This window comes from Mytilus californianus, unplaced genomic scaffold (assembly GCF_021869535.1).
Source record: "Mytilus californianus isolate M0D057914Y unplaced genomic scaffold, xbMytCali1.0.p SCAF_6, whole genome shotgun sequence".
Taxonomy (NCBI): Eukaryota; Metazoa; Mollusca; class Bivalvia; order Mytilida; family Mytilidae; genus Mytilus; species Mytilus californianus.
In genome coordinates, this window is record NW_026262712.1 from 113821238 (window position 1) to 113846044 (window position 24807).

Genomic DNA, 24807 nt, shown 5'->3' on the forward strand with positions numbered 1-24807 from the left:
TTATTAAAAAAATGGTTATGAAATTATTTAAATTTGTTATTTAAATGCAAATTTTGTGAAAAAAATGTTATGGTATTATTTTAATAATTTTTTTAAAAAGCATAAATTGCTTTTCCATATTCATACTCAGTAACAGTGAAAAGTTTGGAGTAAAATTTTAAAATTTGGTACATACGAATTAACAAACTGTACTTGGATTTGACCATAGCTGTTAATTTGTGAATGTCACATCCTGAATTACTTTCTTGTGTCAAAAGTTACAAGAATGTATAACCCATGATAATCAAATGTATGCACAAGTTTACATAATTTGCTTTTGTTGATATGATTAATTAATTTGCAAAGATATATACCTTACTGACATATATTTTGTAGTTTGACCCTTGTTTGGCTCCTGTAAGACATGATCCTCATTATTATTCAAAATTTAAATATTTTCATCAATTGGCTTTTAGAAATAATTTACTGTGGAAAAGCTATTTATTGGAACAGGATCTAAAAACATGTATTTCAAATATTTATTCACAGTCACATTATACAGGTTAGATGTAACATTGTTTTGTCTTGATATTAAATTGCTGATCCTGCTTAAATTATAATTTTTTAATCTTTTTATCCAAATATTTCTCAACAAATATGAATATTAATAGATTACCTGTACTCAGATATTGAATGTGTGTTTGATTATAAACATATATCAAATTTTATGTTTATTATAATAAAGCAAATAGTTTTCATGAATCGCCAGAAAATTTCATAAATCTAGAAACTGTAACCATGGTAACAGTTGCAAAAGTATTGAAGTATAACACAAATATTACATAATTGCTGTCAATAATATCATTTTTTGACTAACACAAATTCGAAATATAAAAATAAATCTTATATCTGTAGACAATTTATAATTATTTTATTTATCTGATGTTTACCATGTATCAATATTGCTTCAAAAATTTAACAGTATAAAAGTTTAATACCACCATGTGTTATGTTTTTTCAATAGAAAAACAATCTGTGAACAACTTGAATGGATCTATATATGTGTTTTAATTCTAAATCACATGGAAAATTACCAGTGAGTGTTTTATGCCCTGATATTACACTTGGTGTACCTGTTTCAGCATTATTTACCATAGTCATCTCATTTTTGTGTCAAGATATATCTCAAGCATGATAAAAGTAATCAAAACCTTTTCATTTATTGTAAAACTAATCATAATTAACTATGCATGCTGTTGACGTATAGATTTGTTATAATGGAATACATTTTTTCTTAAAATACATCTTTGAATATGATACAGCCGTAATACGGATGTTTCAGAAACGTCCGTGAAACGGACAATCCGTTTTACACCAGTTTTTACACGTACGTTTTACGGATGTATTTTTACAGACGTTTTACGGACGTAACCGTATCATCCGTAATACATCTGTATTACGGATGTTTTACGGACGTATATTACCACATCCGTGATACGTCCGTAGCTATTTTACCTGTGTAGATGACGTATCTAACGTTACATACAAATTAAGATTACGAGCACTAGCTAAATAAATGCATACAAACATTGGTTACTTTAGGCAAAATTCAATGGCGAGTCATAGATATTACACCCAATATTCCGAAAACAAATTAAAGACTTGGTTCGTATTTAAATATAGCAAATATAATGTGTAAAATAAGTTTTTTTTATCGTACGTCCATTCATTGATAGAAATGGAATAATTTTGCAAGAATTAAGGAATTTTATTATTTTTGGAATTGTAGGATTCAGATCATCGTTCTTATAATGCTCTTATTGTGTACTTCTTTTTTTTTCTTTTTTTTTCTTTCAATTATTAGCGTGTGTATGCTAGAATGTAATGATTGTACATGTATTTATTTATGAAATGCGTGGTTTCTTCTTTTTCTAATATTATTGGTGTTAAAGTGTTCAAGTGAGTTTAGTGTTTTTGTTTTCATACTTACGATGTGCGCAAGAACCCTATAAAATTGCAAAACGAAGCATTCAATTCTGATCATTTCACTTTTATTTTATTTTTTATTCAAAAAAGAAGCGTTTAACGACTGCAGAACATATATCTTTATTTTTTATTTTTATTTACTTTTTGCGTATGTTTGTAAATATTTATTTGTATACTGTTATTTATATCCCTAATTTTAAACTATCTAGATGTTATCATATTCTAGTGTTGAAATAATAGTAGCGTGTTCAAAAGGCTCTGGTTTCTAGCAAAGTTACATATAAACACTATAAAGTTACAAAATAGAGAAGACAATCATCAACTAGATTATTTAACACGTTCCTTACCATAAATGTGACATAGAAGTCATGACTGGAACCATAACACAATGAAAAGTACCAGACGAGTATACTGTCTACTGGAATTTTATATCATAACCTGAATAAATAAATATTGCATTCATATGTCCACTGATTTGTCATATTCTCTTACATAAATCAAAACACATTGTACTCAATAACATGTCTGTCAGTTTCAGACCTCTATACTAATGTACTTCTATATATAAATGTGAAATTATTATGTTTATTTACTGTTTAAATGATTTATACTATTTGACGTTTACCAAATATGTTTTACAAATAAAGTTTTATATTTTGATATGTGTGTTGTTAATTTTAATCACTTCCTCTGCGTTATACTCATTCAACTCATTCATTCATCTTTTATTCAATATGTTAAAACATCAATATATTAGTTCTTGTTAGAAAATAGAATGTACCTGACCTGTAGAATTGAATAATGAATTCCAACAGAAGTATAAAATATATATCGTCCCCCAGTCAATTATTAATTGGAATGAGTGTCGTAACATCATCCACGACTCACTCCGTACTTACTGCTCTAAATGGATAAAACGAGAAAAGCTGACAAGAAATCATTAGATTCTTTTTTTAATTCGGTGATGAACATAGTTGATATACGTAATCAACATTTTAAAGATCATTTTACTCCTAACAACAACCATAATAGCCAAATTTCCCGTATCAAACATAAGCTAAAAGAACTCGCCAAGGAATATGTTTTTGTCCCGGCTGATAAGGCTGCTAACAATATCATTATTGTTTGACGTAAATTTTACATTGAAGTTCTACAAAAAAAAATCACGAATTCACCAACATTCCAACTGACTCCATTTTCGGAAAATGACATCTGTAACAAACATAAACTTTTAGCTACCTCTTTACAAGCAGAACCAAATACAATGAAAGTTCCAACTATGTACTGGCTTCCGAAGCTAAAATTGAGAATGGAAATGGGGAATATGTCAAAGAAACAACAACCCGACTGCAAACTCCTTACAAATATAGATTTATTTCGTCTTCAAGCCATTGTTCCACTACTAAACTATCTATTATACTTACTAGTACACTTGGTACAATCAAAAACCTGGTGATAAATTGTTAAAATAAGGCCTTTGAAAATAGTGGAATTAATTACTTTTGGAGTGTCAAATATTCGTTGGAAGTACTTGATAAATTGCATGCTTATATTGGTGATTTCGAACCTGTTCAAAGTTTTGATTTTTCTACCCTATATACCACTTTGCCTCATAATCTTATTAAGAAAAAATTCACACACCTGATTAAATGGGCATTTAAAAAGTCGGAATGCGAATATATATGTTCAAACTCTTTTAGGTCATTTTTTAGTAACAACAAACAAAAGAACTATGTCAATTGGACCTGATTTGATACTATAACTGCCCTTGAATTTTTACTAGATAACATTTTTGTTCGCTATGGAGATTCCGTATATCGTCAGGTTATCGGAATTTCCATGGGGACTAACTGTGCACCACTTATTGCGGACCTGTTTCTGTATTGTTGTGAGTTACAATATATGACTCAAATCAGCAAAAACCCATCGAAACAACATCCGATTCAAAAATTTAATAACACTTTTAGATATTTAGATGATGTATTGGCTCTCAATAATGACGACTTCAGTATGTACACTAAAGAGATTTATCCTGCCGAACTGACTTTAAATAAAGCTAATACTAACAATGAACACTGCCCTTTCCTGGATCTTGATATCTATATCTTTAACGGGAAGCTTAATACCAAAATTTATGATAAAAGAGATGATATTTCATTTCCTATTGTTAATTATCCATTTTTAGATGGTGACGTTACTTTGTCACCATCTTATGGTGTTTATATATCTCAACTATTTCGATTCGCTCGTGTATGTAACAACGTATTTGATTTCAACTGAAGAAATCTCTGTGTTACTGAAAAATTATTACACCAGGGTTTTCGATATCACAAACTAGTCAAAACATTTACTAAATTTTATCATCGGTACAAGGACATCATTCGTAAATATAAATCAACATGCAGACATCTTATACGTTCAGGTATTTCACATCCATTATTTTATGGTAGTATTCTTTACAAAGCACAGCAATGTCGGCATTCACCTCAAAAGCTAACCAAACCTTTAAACAGATTTTATTCGGAAAGGATATAGTTACGATACCGTTGTCAAGTCATTAAGGATTGCATATTTTGGTATTGATATTGATTCATTGCATCGGAAATAAAAAACATATATTCTAAAACCAGTCATTGGCATGATACGGGTTATGTTCTTCTCATATATTTTATGATGGTATGATACTAAACCCCTAACGGGAGGGATTGTACTTGATTTTCATATGATGAAGACATAATCTTTCAATCAGTTTAATTGAGGTCTGGAGCTGGCATGTCAGTAACTGCTAGTAGTCCTTTGTTCATTTATGTATCATTGTCATTTTGCTTAGTTTCTTTTGTTACCTATTCTGACATCAGACTCGGACTTCTTTTGAACTGAGTTTTACTGTGCGTATTGCTATGTGTTTCTTTATTCTACATTGGCTAAAGGTATAGGGGGAGGGTTGAGATCTCACAAAACATGTTTAACCCCGCCGCATTTTTGCGCCTGTCCCAAGTCAGGAGCCTCTGGCCTTTGTTAGTCGTGTATGTTTTTTAACTTTAGTTCTTTTATATGTTTTGGAGTTTAGTGTGACGTCCATTTTCACTGAACTAGTACACAATTTTATTTAGGGGCCAGCTGAGGACCACCTCCGGATGGGGGATTTTCTCGCTGCGTTGAAGAACCATTGGTGGCCTTCGGCTGTTGTTTGCTATTTGGTCGGGTTGTTGTCTCTTTGACATATTCCCCATTTCCATTCTCAATTTTATAATATACAATATTATCAAATATTGTTAAAATGTCACCAAGGCTAAACAAAAACAGGTAAGTAACAATACTGTCACAAGAATTTGAATCATAACAAAGGAATCAATAGAGAATACCTAATGTACTCATAAGTGACCAATAGAATGACCAGAACGTTCACTCCAAAACTGAATGAGGTTCAGTTTCGAAAATGACTGAGGTCCAATAAAGGAAAGCGTGAAACTGAATACTTAAGACTGAAAATCATAGCTGTATCAAATTTAACAAACAAACAAACTATATATTGGACTAAACTATATTAACTAGTAGTAATCATATTTGATTACCAATCAAATATGACTCTGGCACACAATGAATAATAAAAGGAATTTGATTTGCCACGGTATTACTTTCAATGGTATTTAAAACTGATGCCATCATTATGTGTAAGAATATGCAAATGAATTTTTAACACTAGTCTTGGTCCTGCTTCTTTATCTTTATTCTCAATAAACCATAAACATAGGTATAGAGAAGACATTTATGTACAATATTTACAATAAGACAGAACAAACAAAATAATTGCTAAGACAATATATGAAGTACATTTTTACCAGCAGCACATATACCTGTGTTGATAATCTTTATAAATTTACAAAGTTTAATCAGTTCTGATTTGTGTTTTGAAGACATAATCTGCTTGTATTTAACAGTATTTGCATTTTTAAAATAATAATGTGACATACAATGTTTTCTGTTTTCTTCAAAGTATTTGCATTCTAATATGTAATGAAATTCATCACCAATGTCATTTTTTTTAACATAGAAGACACAGTCTATTATTTGCTTAGAGAGGATTTTGTATTACTAGTATGTATTTGTTTCGGACCATATAATTATTTGGACCATAAGCGTATGGTCATGACCATATAAAATTCCATCGCAGGAACACACAGCTCGTTTTCCAAACAAAAATCAGCATACGTTACTTTCTGAACTCCTTTATCTTTGACATGTTGTCTAAATCTTAGTGTATCTTTTATCTTGACTTCGCCAGAGTTAATTTAAAGAGCCTTTATCCTGTCGACTTCTTCGCCTTAAGTGACACCACACCGGCATTTGGAGAATTGACTTGTTACTTTTTTCTCTGGTATTTAGATTGCTTTAATATTTTGATTATTCTAATTCATATGGGCACTAATTGTACCCCTTTTATCATGTTAATACCAGATGTATTCTTGTATTGCTATGAATTTTATGTTATTGTCAAACTCAGTAAAGACACGTCATTGAAACATTTGGTTGACACATTCTACAATACCTTTTTAAAATAACCGTTTCACAGATGATATCGGATATGTTCCTTATGTCGTAACTACAATACCCTTCCCTTTTCACGAATGTGACTCACCGAATTAAACTATTTACCGGATTTGTAATAACATAAGCAACACGACGGGTGCCACATGTGGGGCAGGATCTGCTTACCCTTCCGGAGCACCTGAGATCACCCCCAGTTTTTGGTGGGGTTCGTGTTGCTTAGTCTTTAGTTTTCTATGTTGTGTCATCTGTACTATTATTTGTCTGTTTGTCTTTTTTTTTTTGGCCATGGCGTTGTCAGTTTGTTTTCGACTTTTGAGTTTGACTGTCCCTCTGGTATCTTTCGTCCCTCTTTTCATTATCTTGATGATATTTTTTTCGTTAAATAATCCAGATTTCTTTAAATATACTACAGAAATTTACCCAAAGGAACTTACTTTAAATAAATCTAACATAAACAGCAGTAGTTATCCTTTTCTAGTTTTAGACATTTCAATTTGTAACAGGAAACTCCATACTAAAATTAAAGACGAAAGAGACGATTTTTCGTTCCCAATTGTTAATTTTCCCTTTTTAGACGGCGATGTGCCTTTGGCTCCATCATACGGTGATTAAATATCCCAAAGCGTTCGTTATGCCCGTGTGTGTAGTGATGTCATATATTTTTACGAACGTAATCAATGCATCACTGGTAAATTAGTAAGTCAGGGATTTCGTTACCATAAAGTACTTAAAACATTTACTAAATTCTTTCATATATACAAAGATTTGATAAGTAAATTTGTTTGTACCTGTACAAAACATCTATTTTACGGTAATATTGTTTTAAAAGCGCGGATATCACTATGTGATCCTTGTAAACTCATCGATCCTTTAAACAATATTATTAATAAAGGTTATCTTATTAATATTGTTATAAGATCTTTGAATATTAAAATTGAGAATGGAAATGGGGAATGTGTCAAAGAGACAACAACCCGACCATATAGAAGACAACAGCCGAAGGCCACCAATGGGTCTTCAATGCAGCGAGAAACTCCCGCACCCGATGGCGTCCTTCAGCTGGCCCCTAAACAAATATGTATACTAGTTCAGTGATAATGGAAGTCATACTAAACTCCAAATTATACACAAGAAACTAAAATTAAAAATGATACAAGACTAACAAAGGCCAGAGGCTCCTGACTTGGGACAGGCGCAAAAATGCGGCGGGGTTAAACATGTTTACATTGGCACGTACATCGATTTTAACCTGTTGACACAATTTGTATTGCATTTTTGTTATTCAATATTCATTTATTTGGTGTTATATCTCGTCTCACTATATTTAATATGTACCACCATTGATAAGTATTTAGTATGGCGATAAATTTTCCCTTCTGAACAACAGAATTATTGATTTTGAAAAAAACTTATTTCCGTACTCTTAACGACAAAAATATTATATTTAAATGTACCTGTGTACGTTTTTATAATTAACGCCATTTTGTCCCAGTTTTGAGTTGTCTTTTTGACATTGTTCTACAACGTTTTTTTATTAATATTGTATTTATATTGTGTCATATATCAAACTTATTTGTTCAGTGTATGTTTACTTGTTTTGTTTATATGTCAATTTGATCGAGTTAAGCCATTTCAATTGGTATTTTATAGTGTGTCTTTTTATGTTGTAATGTTACACTACTGTTTGAAGGTAAATCCAGTAAATGCACCTGTCAGGAGCTTGCTTTTTCAGTGGTTGTAGTTTTTTAATGTGGTTCATAAGTGTTTCTTGTTTCTCGTTTTAATATAGATTAGACCGTTGGTTTCCCTTTATGAATGATTTTACAGTAGTCATTTTATAGTATCCTTTATATCTTGCTGGTCGTCGTGAGCCAAGGCTTCGTGTTGAAGGCCGTACTTTGACCTATAATTTATTTCTTTTTACACATTGCGACCTGGATGGAGAGTTGTCTCATTGGCACTCATACCACATCTTCTTATTTATATTATCTTCACTTTATTGATGTGTTCTTGTTCTTATTCATAACTATACATAAAACTATAAGGACGGCACTTCTACACCAACTGTGATTGTAACATCGTATGAATATAGGAACATTAACACATTAATTAACTTAAAGTAATTCAAAATATTTAAGAAATTTTAATTTACAAAGCAACTTTGAACATTAAAATAAACATGATAAAGGAAAACAAAAGAAAATAAATGCTCAGCGGGGCACAGCTTGATACGACCACAGAGGTCGAACCCTGAACAGATAGGACAAGATGGACAATACATTCAAGTCTGATACATTTTTTAATATAGATTTTGATTAAATATTTGACACTGAATAGGCTGACACCGAAGTAATATGGTCAAAGAACTTAAATTTGAAAGTGGCCTTAAACTATTATGGCCCAATATCCAAAATTCAAATACACGTGTAGATTCAGCATATCCAAGTACATCAATAATTTAATTTATTCATTTATTGATGGACAATATAAGCTAAGTTTTTAAAGGGGTTTACTACATCAAATAAAAAATATGTATATATAGCATTCTGAAAATCAATTTACACAGAATAACAAACAAACCTACTAGGAAGTTGTAATATAACATTCATCATTAGTTCATTATAAAAATTACTTTTTTTCAAAATATCTAATAATGAACAGAAAATTAAAATATATCTATGCATGATTTCCAAAATTTGAATCTATTTTCAACTATGACTCTACTTATAAATAAATAAAATAACAAAAACACCGAACTCTAAGGAAAATTCAAAAAGGAAAGTTCCTCATCAAATTGTAAAAAAATTAATAGCACAAACACATCAAACGAATGGATAACAACTGTCATGTCCCTGACTTGGTACAGGCATTTTCTTATTTAGAAAATGGTGGATTAAACCTGGTTTTAAAGCTAGATAAACCCCTCAATTGTATGACAGTCGCATAATATTCCATTATATTGACAACAATGTCTGAACAAAACAAACAGACATAATAAGTAAAAATGTCAAAAATAGGGGTACAGCAGTACTATAGTCAACATTGTGTTATAATCTTAATCCTTTTAAAAACAAACAAATATGCTAACAAAGAAAACCAAAAAGCCATATAGACAAAGCACATAAGCAAAAACGAAAGACAAGAATACCAAAATTTACCATATCACAATTACACAATGACGGGATGTATAAGTACCGAGCCACGTCAAATGGATATTACCAAAAATAGACTTGTTTAGTCGAGAGTTTGCAGTTACTACTCAGACTTTGTAAAACGTCACCAGTGTCTGGGCAGAAAGTTGATGTCAACGAACGTCTCGTCTTTTTTCTAAAAAAGTTCATTGGAAGATACCAAGACCTTGTAGATAAATATTCCGTATCAACTTTCACAAATAGTACACGATGGTCTTGAAGTATAGATTCTAGGTACTGACGTTGTTCATCCTCTAAATTACGTGTTACAGTGTTGTTTTGTTTGTCATTATAAATTATTACTGTCGAATACCGAATGAGTTGGGAAATGTGTATTCCATATGCAGGTGAAGTTGGTAAATTGCAACTAAGGTGGGGGAAATTAATAATTTAAAAATTAAAATGGTCTCGTTTGTCATAAATTCTGGTACTGAGATGACCGCTTATGTCAAATTCGAGGTATAAGTCTAAAAATGAGGCAGAGGAAGCCGTGTCTGTTGTTTCTTTAATTTCTAGTTCTAGGGGATATATTAATGAAACCTAATCAGAAAAGTTTGGATTGTTAATGGAAAGAACATCATTCCTATATCTGAATGTAAAATTAAATGATCTGGCTTCTTTGATCTTCATGTTTTTGACATGTGTCTGAAGGAATTCCGACTCATATGAAAATAAGAGGCGGTCTGCAAGAAGAGGCGCACAGTCGTTCTCATAGGAATGTGGACAATTTTTTGAAAAAGTCTACCTCCAAATTTAACAAATATGTTGTCAATAAGAAACTCCAGCAAACTGATCACTTGTTCCTCTGTGTAGCATGTTTTACTCTTTTGTTCACTATTAACACAATATGCCGTTTGGTATCCCAAAGTAATAAAGTTATAATGTATGTACCATTATTATGTTGAAAAGCATTGTGCATTATTTCTTTTAGAAGATTATTCAATTTCACATGAGGAATGGTGGTATACAGAGTTGAAAAATCGAAAGTTTTGATAGAAGTTTCAGAGAAAGATCGAGATTCAAAATTATCTAGAAGTTCTTTAGAGTTTTTTTAGATACCACATATGGTTAACACTCCTACGCTAGTAAACAGGTTCACAGTACTTCTGAAGACCCTTTTTCACTGCAGACAGAATTTTTGCCAATCTAAAGGACAATTCTTTCGTCGAACATGCAGATGAACCAGCAATGTACCGTTGTTTTTACGGAATTTTGTGCAGCTTGGGTACCCAATACAAATAAGGATGGTCCTCCAATTTGCTGTTCAATGTAATGTTCATTAAAGCCATGAAGGACTTATGATTCGCCAAAATCTCATCCTTGTCAAATGATATGTTTTTGTATGTGGGATTACCTGAGTGCTCATTTATTCCTAATTCTTTTACAAGACACTCGTAGCAGTACGATTTACATACAAAGACAATATTATTTGTAGCTTTGTCCGCAGGAACAACAACATGCTTATCGTGAAGAGATGATAGACATTTTACAGCTTCTTTGTCTCTGAAAACCGACTTCGGGTGATCATTCACACAGTTTTTCAACTTATGAACTCGACGTTTTATCAGACACCTGATTTTTTTTTTACCCATTCTGACAAAGTGTCCAGTTCAACTTCTTCTCGTTTAGTTCATGCTCTGGCGTAGTCATCATTGGATTCCATAATTATTTTGATGTTATGGTTCCAATTAATGTGTTGAGATTCTCTAATTTTAGGACCATGAGATATCATCTTTTGGAGATGTTCGTGTTGAATTATGTTTAGATCCCCAGTAATACAGTGTAACATGGCCAGAGGAGCTGTAAATAAAAGGCGAGTGGGAACAGTCATATGTATGTTGGCGTTTGTTTTTGTTCACTTCAGTGTTCCTGTTGTTCCTTTGTTTTCCTCTTATAAGTGATGTGTTCCCCTCTGTTTTAGTTTGTTACCTGGATTTGTTTTCTCTCAATCGATTTGTGACTTTTGAATACCGGTATACGACTGTTGCCTTTATATGTCAGAGGGTTTTTTAGGTATTGTTTTAAATCAAGGTCTTGCAATGCTTGCTTATAGTTAAATACTTTAGGTGCAATGGTTTTTGGTGTAACTGTAGGATACAATAGGAACAGAGTGATTTTGAAAATTAAGTGTTAAATTTTAGTTGTTACCTCCTTGTGATGTAGAACGTTGCTAATGTTGATTGCATCAATTCCTTTATTGGTAAACGGAACAGGAAGGAAGTTCCTCTTTTCCTCGTGTAAATGTTTGTTTCGATCTTACTGGTTTAAAAAGACGGAAGAGAGCTACATCACAAGTTATACTGACCAGTCTGTATATTGGAGAAAATGTATTTATGCATCCTTAGTCAAGTGTATAATCTCTGAAACATTTTAGAAAATTAACAGGCAATTAAAAAAGAATAGATCTAATGTAATATAACCCTAGCGGATGATGAAGATGTGAAAGAAGGTCATCAAAGCTCCCTAGGGGCGATCTAGATTTGGAAGACTTTTTTTTAAATTAGGTCGATGGTAATTTGTTTTTGCCCATGAATACGCTGGTGTCTTAAAGTAGTATTGAATAAGCTCATTGCATTTACATCACTGCATGCTGGACTTGACAAATTTCCTACTCCTTTAATGTTATTATTGCAACCATATGGCAATGTAGTACCTAGATCCCTTACCAATAAATCATTTTTGCTAAAAACAGCTCTGAATTTCGATTTTGATTAAATATTTGACATAACATAGGTTTCTGCAAGGATTTGTATAGTATACAAATCCTTGGTTTCTGACACAGAAATTGTGTTGTCTAAGAACTTGAAAATTTTTAATTGGACATTTAGCTATTACGGACCAATATAAAAACAGGGCCCAAAATCCAAAACAGACAAAAACACCAGATTAAGGAACCCTTAGAACTGAAAACTTTGAATTAACCCGTTTTAATTTGTCAGGTAATATGCAATTTATACAAAGTATTAGAAAAGAGTTGTTTTTGACCCTTTTTCCTAAAAGTTTAGGACCATAACCCACCAAATCAATCCTAAACTTTCTTTTTTGGTATGGAACGTTGTTGTACAATTTCAAAGAGATCCATAGACTAATACTCAACTTATTTTCTGGAAACTAGAAAATCCTAGTTTTTTGGCTCCTTTTTCCAAATGGACAAAGGTCGGTTTTAATTTCTAATGGAATTTTCAACCATACAAAATCATTTCATACATCTTAACAAACTTTAAATAGAACACAATGCATCAACAATAATCACTAAAATTAATATATCTGAATCAGCAAAATTATAAGTAACATTTTAAAATAAAATGACTTTGTAAGAGAGGTAATTCTTAATGTAAAAAAAAACAAATTTCTCAATAACATTTGAAAATAAATTTCTATTGTGCAATACAGATCTGAATTTCGAGGATTAAATATTTGGCATACATGCATAATCTCGAACACAGAATAAATGTGGGCTACGAACTAAATTTGAAATTTGACTTTTACTTGTTATAGTCAAATGTCCAAATCTAAATACATGGTTAGATTCAGCATACACATGAAAATTTTGCAAAGAAGTACCAGAGACCATAGAACATCTATTTTGGAGCTGTCATATGGTCTCCAGTCTCTAGCATGCATTAAACAACTGGATTTTTGAAATGACAAATATTGAACTGCCTTTGAACATTAAAATTATTCTATTTGGTGACTACGAAAATATGTAATTGAATTTCGTTAAAAATAAGATTATTTTTGCTTACACAATACTATATTTACCAAATAAAATTACAAGAAGTATTGCCAAATTTAAACGGTTTAAAAAATTATTTAAAGGAACACATGAATTTAGAGAAATACGTTTCATTGAAAAACCTCTCTGAAGAGGAATATAACAAATACTGGAGCACCTGGGTCTCTTTTATGGTCTAATTTAAATGAATCCATTTTTTGATTTAACCACCACAAACAGATATTATAAGAATGAATTAAGATTCCCTTGTTATTAGATAATTATTTTTATGTTTAACCTTATGTTGCACCATTATATATCCAATTGTTGTTTTTGATTTAAAACTTCCTTGCTGTGAGTACGCCATTCTGTATACCTTTGTTCACACATGTTTTGCTAGTGTTTTTGTTACAATAAAGCAAATTCATTATAAAAAAAAATAAAAGAATTCAGCAAATTAAAGAACCCCAATAATTCAATTTTTGATGAAATCAATCAAGGTTGAATTTTGCACAATTGGTCCTCAATGTGGACAAATTTGATAACAGGGTTCAACCTAAATACAGTATTAGCTTCAGTATATCAATGAAATACATATAATCAATTGTTATTGAAATCAAACAAAGTTTTACTTAGGACCCTTAAATTCGACCAACTTGAAAACTGGGCCCAAAATCGAAAATCTAATTATATCTTTAGATTCAGCATATCAAAGATCCCCTTGAATTTATTTTTATTAAAAGCAAACAATTTTTAAGGTGTTTCGATTCGAAAACAAGTCCCAATAGAAAAGAGGGACGAAAGATACCAGAGGGACAGTCAAACTCATAAGTCGAAAACAAACTGACAACGCCATGGCCAAAAATAAATAGACAAACAGACAAATAATAGTACAGATGACACAACATAGAAAGCCAAAGACTAAGCAACACGAACCCCACCAAAAACTGGGGGTGATCTCAGGTGCTCCGGAAGGGTAAGCAGATCCTGCTCCACATGTGGCACCCGTCGTGTTGCTTATGTTATTACAAATCTGGTAAATAGTCCAATTTCGGTAAGTCACATTCGTGAAAAGGGAGGGTATTGTAGTTACGACATAAGGAACATATCCGATATCATCTGTGAAACGGTTATTCCATAACGGTCAACCAACTCGTGATGGCGTCCGTAAAATTTACGAAGGGATGACTTCAACTTCACCATTTGGAACTCTTGGTTTAATAGCTTCCTTGTGAGCAGCAATCCTCTATCAAGGAAATCATGATAGGAAACACAAGCCCGGGAATATCGTATCAATTGGGAGATATATACTCCGTATGCAGGCGCTGCTGGAATGTTGCTACATAGAAATGGAAAGTTCGAAATTGGGAAGCTGAAATCATCTCTTTTGTCGTAAAGTTTTGTTTTCAACCGACCCTCATTGTCAATTTCTAGTTGTAAGTCAAGATATGAGGCAGACTTAACTGTATCTGTTGTATCCTTTATCTCCAGTTCGATGGGATAGATTCGTTCAACATAGTCACCAAATTTTGTATTATTTAGTGAGAGAACATCATCTATATAGCGGAACGTAGAGTTAAAGGATATTGCTTTATATACACGGTAAAAAATACACGGTAAAACTAGACGACGCTTATGACACTGACAACGTTATAACAAAAACACACTTACATATAAAAAATCACTGAAATAATTTATAGTATAGTTTGCCATATAAATTATTGTTTGTCTGTTGTACACCTATATTCTCCTTTTTGTGGCAGGGGCTATGGTTGATGGTTTGCTGTATCATAGTTTGTGATACGATATAGTTGTAGAGTGTTGAATGCAGGTGGCATAGACTCCACTCAATCTCAACAAGGGCAAAAAGAACTGGAAATCAATCAAAACCTTAGCTGCTTACTAGATTAAGTATGATATGTGATAAAAACTCAATTCTGTATCAAATAAGTACCGTAACTCTGTAATGACAAAAGTAAGCTTATTTGATAAAATTAAGCCTTGTGATACAAGTAACAAATCGAAGTTGAGTTCTTATACAACATTTGAGTAAAAGTATAATTTTCATGAATAAAGTCCAATAATTCTGGAATGACAAAACTTGAATTTGTAAGAGGCAAAAGTAAGCTTTAATTTGTTTCGTCTATCCCAATCTTGTGTAAAAATTTCAAGATAATGGGTTATAGCATTAAAAATAATTGTATGAAGTGTTGACCTTGTATATCATAAAAACTGTGCAAGATCGATCAAACTCGCAAACATTCAAGGAAAAAAATAGTATGCTAAAGTTTCATTTATTAAATGCTTCATTAGTTCAACAACAAAAAGTTTCTGCTAATAATCACTCGAACAACATGGGTTATCTGTTATTGTTATCACCTTGGAAACAATTCTGCAGATGAATATATCTCTCCTAACAAATTTCATATGAATTGCTGATTCCAGGTATTGAAATTTCATCCTCCAGTAAAATTACTCTATTGACAAGATGTGCTGTTTACAGAAAATAAGAAAATATTTGGTACTTAAACTAATTTTGTAAATTCACTGAATACATATTCATTAAATTTGGTGAAGGTAGTTAGCAACCAATTTTAAGAAATAAGCTTTCAAATACCTCGTGTTGACACTTCATCAGGATATAATGCACATCATGTAAGAGATGGACGTTAAGTCCGTGTCGGATTACTTGGCCTATCATATAAATTTTAAGTGCCAGCCTCAACTCATTACATTGGGAACTTTCATGTCTGACAGTTAAATGCAGAATAATTTCACAGTCTGTTTCACTAATAAAAGCAGTTTGAATGCAATGTATATTATATTTTTTGTATACTTTGATGATTGAAATCATATTACATTGTAACTAGCTCACTGTTGTAACCCTAAACAGACTCTTTTTGATTACTTACCCATTTTATATTGAAGTCATATTGTTTCAACTAACAAATATAATTGTGCTGCCAATATGTACAAATGGGCATCAATCCATATCCATTGAAATGTGTTGTTGCAATCACTTAAATATTCAATTTCCATTTTCTTGTTACATGTACAGGTATATGATACATGTACAAGTATTTTTGTTCATATATAAAAGTCCTTTGTTTCATTCCATTAGTGAACAGCTTTCTTCATCCTGTTAATACAAAGTAAATGTACATACAATTACTAAATGTTTTAATTAAATTCTTCACAGGAAAAAGTTTTCATTGTTATCATCAACACAAGAATACAAATTCCAAACATTTACCATCACAAATTATAAAAAGTTATGCCTCCTATTGGCCCCTAACATTTTTGCTGAATATAGGTGACAGGAAAAGAAAACATTTTAAAGTCTTGAAATAGAGTTATTAGGTTTTAAATTGATAAATTTATATTATACCAAACCTTTTGATTACATTTTTATTTCTAATATTGTACATAAACATCATAACATGCACATTGTACAATGCATGCTGGAATTTTATACATTTTGGGGGCAACCACAACCCCTTATTTTTTTAAATCTTAGAAACACTACTGTCATGACTATATTGACACTAAATAATACCTTGGATTTAATAATATTAATGAAGTTTATTAAAGTAATATTGCAATCGATTTTTCATTTTTAATTATATTGTTGGAATAATATAACATGATTAATGAAAATGTATGAGGCATTCCTTGTTAGTTTCAGGGGGTACATGTATATAAGCTTTCAAATGGGTCGGTGATTGGTTAATTTCATATACATTTAGAGGATGGCTATATAATTTTGATTTATCTATTTTTTATTTATTTTTTTGGAAGGGGGAGGCAGTGGTATAAGGGTAATGAATATTCTGGTCTGGTACATTTACAGTAACATGTAATCATGGTAATTACTGAACATAATCTAAACATTGCTCAAGCTATATTTGAAATTGTAGCTCATTAAAGCACAGTTGGCACGTGATGGATCCTGCAAACCTATTTAACAACTTGATGGGAAGATGTGATTGCCGGGAAGAAGTCAAAAGTATTGCCACAATATGCCTTAATAACCTCTCCTGAATGACTTAAGTGTAATGTGGGTTGAATCTGACAGTCATCACTGCTTATGTAACCAATGGTTACCGTAGGCTAGGGATGTACATAATGCAGTCAGCCATTTTGCTTTATGTTTGGAAATTAATCATGCGTAGTATTTAATTGATGTTACACTAAGAGTTTTCGTTTGTCATATTTGTCACTTAGCCTATAGAAAAAAATCAAATAACGCCTTTCTGATCTCGAAACAGCCCTGACGAAATATTTGATTCTTCTTTTAATCATAGAAAAGAGATTAAGAATGTTGGCTGCTTTGTTTCAAAATAACAAGCTTTTTAAAAGACTGTTATAAATTAATAGTATATAAATTACGGAACTAAAAAAGTAACACAAATTAAAGGTCCGTGATGTTGTTTTTTAATATAAGCCATTGAAAATTTGTCGGGAAATGGTTCTCTTCAGATGTTTCATACATTAAAGATAAGAACCATTTTTTTCTTTCAAAAACTATTAAAAAAAAATAACAACGAATTTAAAGGATTTTCTTAAAAAAAACTTGCTTTTTGAGCTACATGTAACCAATGTCATAATTGATATGATGCTGCTGATGTTGCATGTCTCCGAGCACTAACCCTTATTGTTTATATAGTTATACTATATTCCATGTTTGAGCTTGGTTTTTTTTTGTAACATTTATATTGTTAATATTTAATATACTAATCATTGTATACTGATTTTGCCTATAATGGTTCCTTTATTGGGAATAAAAATGCTATCTTTAATAAAATTATGGAAAGAAACGGAGGGCATGCAGTCAAAACTGTTAATGGTATAACATGGATAAAACCAAAGGATTACGAATATCTGACAAAAAGTCAAATCCACGATCAGCGAACAACCTTATTACCTGATTTCTTTTTAAATACTTCAGGTTGTTTATCTCAACGTCTTTAAAGAAAAACTGTATCAAAAGTGTAACGATAAGAAATACAAAGGAGAAATTTACCTTCCCTTATTCAAACAACTTCGATTTTAAGATATTGTTCTGAAAAAAGAGAAATAAAAAAGTTTCATTGAATAATTTTAACTTTACATAGATCATACAATGATTGATACTATATTTAAATACCGCCAGTTTTTCTGAATAAAACCAATATGCTGCCAAATTGCTTCTTCTTTAGAAGGTTTAACTTACTTGTGAATTCTTATATAAATAACACATAGCTTTGAGGGTGACAGACCAGAGTGTTACCCCAAAATCATTGTCTACTATTCTCTATTATCCTTTCAGCGATGTGTTAATCCAATGTTTAATTGATAGAACTATTGATATAGTTGTTTAAATTATTGATTCAAAATTAAATCAAATTTACTGCACCAGATGCTATCTTACAACTTAGTCTCATCGGTGATGCTCGAGGTAAAATATATAAAAATTGAAAAAAACTAATAAAAACTTAGACGAGTTGATTAACAAATTCGTTGACGAATAAATAGAATACTTCCATAAAAATGTCTATAGATAAATTTAAAAAAAAAAAGCTTATGTACAAATTATATCACTATTTTCTGCTAGTTAGTTCTTCTTTTTCGTTAATAATTGTGGTGTACAATCAAAAGTAAAATAAAAAAAATACTGAAAACCGAGGAAAATTCATTTAATTCATTCAAAATCTAATTAAGCATTGAAAGGATAATTGTTTTCTATTTAGTTGAATTATTAGACAAATAATTTCACAGTGATCTGCATTTAGGAGTTTAAGTGATTCTCCTTATGTTGTTTTTTACTTTGATATGTGTCATCTTCATGTACGTGGGAGATTTTAACATCTATAAACTACTGTTGTCTTTAATTCAACTGTTCATTAGATGCTTTCAGAAAAGCCTAACACATAGTTCACTACTTTTTTAGTGCTTGTGTGCTCTCCCGGATATACATGACATATATGCGACTGAATAAACCTTTGGTATCTTTTGCCTCTCTTTCATACATTTAATGCGTCCGAAAAGATTTACTTTGGATTTACCTAATCAGGACTGCTAGTCACGGGTTAATTAGCACTACCATAATTGTGGAGCTACAGTATATGACCAAAAGGGGACTGAAAAAAGCCATATCAACCTACCGTCAATTTGATTGAGGGAGTTGGAATCTTTGTGTCTTATTATATTTTGAGAATTTAACAAAAAATACAAAACTCCAAGATACATTCAAAAAATCTATTCATAAATACGGACTAAAATCAAACGCTCGATTGTATCAAACCAATGTAACGAATGGAAAACAACTGTCATATTCCTAACAGGGTACAGACATTTTTAGAAGAAAATGTGGGCTGAACCTTGTTTTATAGCTATCTTAACTCCAAGGAATCTCTAAATGTAAAGTCCCTAATCAAATAGCAAAATCAAAAGCTCAAACACATCAAACGAATGGATAACAACTGTCATATTCCTGACTTGGTAAAGGCATTTTCTTATGTAGAAAATGATGGACTAAACCTGGTTTTATAGAAAGCTAAACCTCTCACTTGTATGACAGTCGCATAAAATTCCATTATATTGACAACAATGTGTGAACAATTCAAACAGACATAATAGGTAAAAATGTCAAAAATAGGGGTATAGCAGTCAACATTGTGTTATAATCTTAATCACTATTAAAACAAACAAATATGTCAATAAAGAAAAACAAAAAGGCATATAGACAAAACAAATAAGCAAAAACGAAAGACAAGCATACAAAAATTTACCATAGCACAATAACACAATAACGGGATGTATAATTACCGAGCCACGTCAAAGGGATATTACCAAAAGGAGACTTAACAATAAAAGTAATAATTTACAAAGACAAATAAAAGAACACTATAACACGTTATTAATAGGGCCTTTTATGGCTGACTATGCCGTATTGAATTTGCTCATTGAAGGGCGTACGGTCACTTATCGTTGTTAACTTGTATGTCATTTGGTCTCTGGTGGAGAGTTGTCTCATTGGCAATTATACCACATCTTCTTATTTTTATATTTAAACGTGGGATGCTGGCTATCATATTTTATTAACGTTTATTGTTTTGTCCTGAATTAAGTCGTTGGTTTTCTCGTTTGAATTGGTTGGCTTTTTACGAGTCGGGGGCATTTTATGGCCAACTATAAAGTATTGGTTTTCTTCAATGTCTTGTCAAATAAAATTGAGAATGGAAATGGGGAATGTGTCAAAGAGACAACAACCCGACCACAGAACAGACAACAGCAGAAGGCCACCAACAGGTCTTCAATGCAGCGAGAAATTCCCGCACCCGGAGGCGTCCTTCAGCTGGCCCCTAAACAAATATATATACTAGTTCAGTGATAATGAACGCCATACTAAACTCCAAATTGTACACAAGAAACTAAAATTAAAAATAATACAAGACTAACAAAGGCTAGAGGCTCCTGACTTGGGACAGGCGCAAAAATGCGGCGGGGTTAAACATGTTTATGAGATCTCAACCCTACCCCTATACCTCTAGCCAATGTAGAAAAGTAAACGCATAACAATACGCACATTAAAATTCAGTTCAAGAGAAGTCCGAGTCTGATGTCAGAAGATGTAACCAAAGAAAATAAACAAAATGACAATAATACATAAATAACAACAGACTACTAGCAGTTAACTGACATGCCAGCTCCAGACTTCAATTAAACTGATTGAAAGATTATGTCTTCATCATATGAATATCAGGCACAATCCTTCCCGTTAGGGGTTTAGTATCATACCATCATAACATATATGAGAAGAACATAACCCGTGTCATGCCAACAACTGGTTTTTAAATAAATGTGTTTAGTGCAGATGCAAAGACCCTATAAGTGAATCAATATCAACGCCAAAATATGCAATCTTTAATGACCTGACAACAGTATCGTAACTATATCCCTTCTTAATAAGTCTATTTAAAGGTTTTGTTAGTTTCAGAGGTGAATACTGACATTTTTGTGCTTTATAAAGAATATTTCCATAAAAAATTGGATGTGAAATACCTGAACGTATAAGAAGTCTGCATGTTGAGCTATATTTACGAATGATGTCCTTATACCGATGATAAAATTTAGTAAATGTTTTGAACATAAAGCCCATAATGTAACCTGCAGTTGCTTACATGCACATCATTTGAGTTTGATTGATGGTTGTCTCATTTGAAATCATACCACATCTCAACTATTTTATAAATGTATGTACTTTGAATTTTTGAAAGACTAAGGCTTTTCTACCTCAGGAATAGATTACCTTAGTTGTATTTGGCAAAATGTTTAGGAATTTTGGTCCTCAATGCTCTTCAACTTCATACTTTATTTGGCCTTTTTAACATTTTTTTTATTCGAGCGTCACTGATGAGTCTTTTGTAGACGAAACGCGCGTCTGGCGTAAATATAAAATTTCAATCCTGGTATCTATGATGAGTTTATTAACATACATAGTTTTTTTTATTTGTGTCCTTCACAAAGAAAGCTACAGTATCAATCAGATCGAAATTAGTACTTCGTCTTATGACTTCTGTATCATAGACGTGCAAGTAGATAAAACATTACTACATTAAAGTGTATCAAGGTATACCTGCAGCTGGCAAAGAAGGAAACTCCAAATGATTAACGAGCTGAAATACCGATTATGTCTTTTTCCAATTAATATCGGATGTTGTTTTGGTAGAATTATACCTAGTGAAAAAAGGCATCATCTTGTACAATTCCCGGGGTAACTTTGAGTATTGAACAAAGGAAAATGTTTATATTGTAACAACTCTTATTTACTGTTTACATCGTTGACATTGTTAACTTCGCGATGTATACAATGTATTATCAATATCGTGTTTACATTGTTTACATTGCAGTGTTCACAATATTGTGTCAACATCATTTATATTGTATGAACTCCTATATACTTTAAATTGCCAATTAAACGCGAATTTCCTCGTTAATTTTTCAATTCTTGCTTATCAAACAATTATCTAAAATTTTCCAAATTTAAGCTAAAATCATTTATTTTTGGCTGTAATATGGCGGTAAAAATGCCTAAAGAACATAACTATTTCATGAATATGAGTATTAAAATTATATGAATTTCTTTTTTTTTTTTTAATTTTTATTTTCTTATGCACAAAACTTTTACAGATAAAAAGCAGATGAACACAATCAAACTCATAAGTTTTACATAATAAACAAAATTATCATTAATTTAAACCATTGAATAAGTCATTATTGAAGGTATTCACATAAGCTTAGCTAGGGGAATAACACTTTATATACAATATACATTGTCAACATCGCGATGTCTACGATATAAACGATGTAAACAGAAAGGAATATACTCAGTATTCAATATAAACACAATATAAAAATAAGGAGATGTGGTATGATTGTCAATAAGACAACAATCCACCAAAGTTCAAAAAAAATAGATGTAAGCAATTATAGGCAACCGTACGGCCTTCAACAATGAGAAAAACCCATACCGTATAGTCGGCTATAAAATGCCCCGACATGAAGAATATGAAACAATTCAATTGAGAATATTAACGGCCTAATTCATAACAAAACGAAAAACAAATATGACAGACATGAACTAACGACAACCACTGAACAACTACAGGCTCTTGACTTGGGACAGGCACATAAAGAATGTGGCGGGGTTACATATGTTTGTCAACTAGTTATTGTCAACATCGTGAAGTCTACGATGTGAACGATGTAAACACAAAGGTATAGACTAAGCATGCAATATGAACACAATGTTGATTCGCTATTGTCAATATCGCGATGTCTGCGATGTGAATGATGTAAAAACAAAGGTATATACTAGTACTTGGTATACAATATCAACACGATGTTGACTTGCTATTATCAACATCGCGTTATCTACGATGTGAACGATGTAAACAGAAAGTTATATACTTGTTATACAATATAAACACGATGTTGACTCGTTATTATCAACATCGCAATGTCTACTATGTTAACAATGTAAGCACATGGTATAGATACGATACAATGTAAACACAATAATGACACGATACAGTAGACATCGCGATGTTGACAATATCGATAAAACGTCGTGTACTGGACATAATTCGGGAAATCAGGAGTGTCTGAAAGGTAACCTCATCCTGCATAAATCAGATGTTTTGCTACTCATGTTATATTAAAGTTAAGTAATCAGCTGTATTTTGAGAAACTTTGTCATGAGCTCAGGAATGTTAACAATATGACCACGATAAAGTGATGATATACATTGTATAGTAAAATACAAACAGCTAAAAGTTCTTCTCAGCAATCATGGCAAACATCAATGAAGCCTATGGAGTAGTACAACGCTAAAGTTCGCAGGAGATTTAAAAAAAGATAAGCGCAATAACAATGTTTCAGTAATTTATGGTAAGGAAATGACTAGGATTTTTTTTTTTTTTTTTTTTTAATTTTTTTATTTCCGTTTACATGAACAATTAAATATAATAATGCGTCAAAGGTACTTAATGTTACAGGAACTGATATGCAGCTTTTCTAATATTTTGAATACAGGGACTTTTTCTCAAAATTTATGGTAGGAAAATAGCATTTAAATTATAAACAGCAAACTTTAAAGATAGCTTTTCTTATTGGCTTAACAATCGTGACGAATTCGCTGAGATAACAAGTTGGCGTGCAACTTGATGACTTTATTGTTTTATGAATGCGTTTTTAAATCATCATTACTCAGGCATGCCGAAAGTCAAACTTTCAAGAAGCAAATGATGCATACATATGTACTAAAAGCACTATAACCAAAAGGAAGATACTCCAGAGTTAATATCGCCACATGACATGTTCGCCTGAGGAAGCAAGAAGTTAAAATCGGATTGCAAAACTACAGAATTTTGTTAGCATGTGCAGTATATTAAACTTAAGGAGAAACTTGGTCCTAAAATATAGATTTGTAATACAAGATATATAGATGTAAAAACCTATATTTGGGATCTTTGATATAAACTCGAAACCTTTGCTGACTGCTGCTTGTTTTAACAATATTGACAGCTTTAAAAGTATGATATTTTACAAGTATTTAGCTTAATTGTCTGTTTATACGCGTATGTAACGTATATTTCCTTCTAAAAAACATTAGCTATACCCTTCGACCAAAATAAAATCGAGTTATAAAAAGACGTGTATGGTAAATAAAGGCAACAGTAGTATACCGCTGTTCGAAATTCATAAATCGATTCAGAAAAAAAAACAAATCCGGGTTACAAACTAAAACTGAGGGAAACACATCAAATATAAGAAATATATGGGCCAGATACACAGCATAGAAAAACATTTATGTTGGTCCTTGCTTATGAACAACGTCGTTTG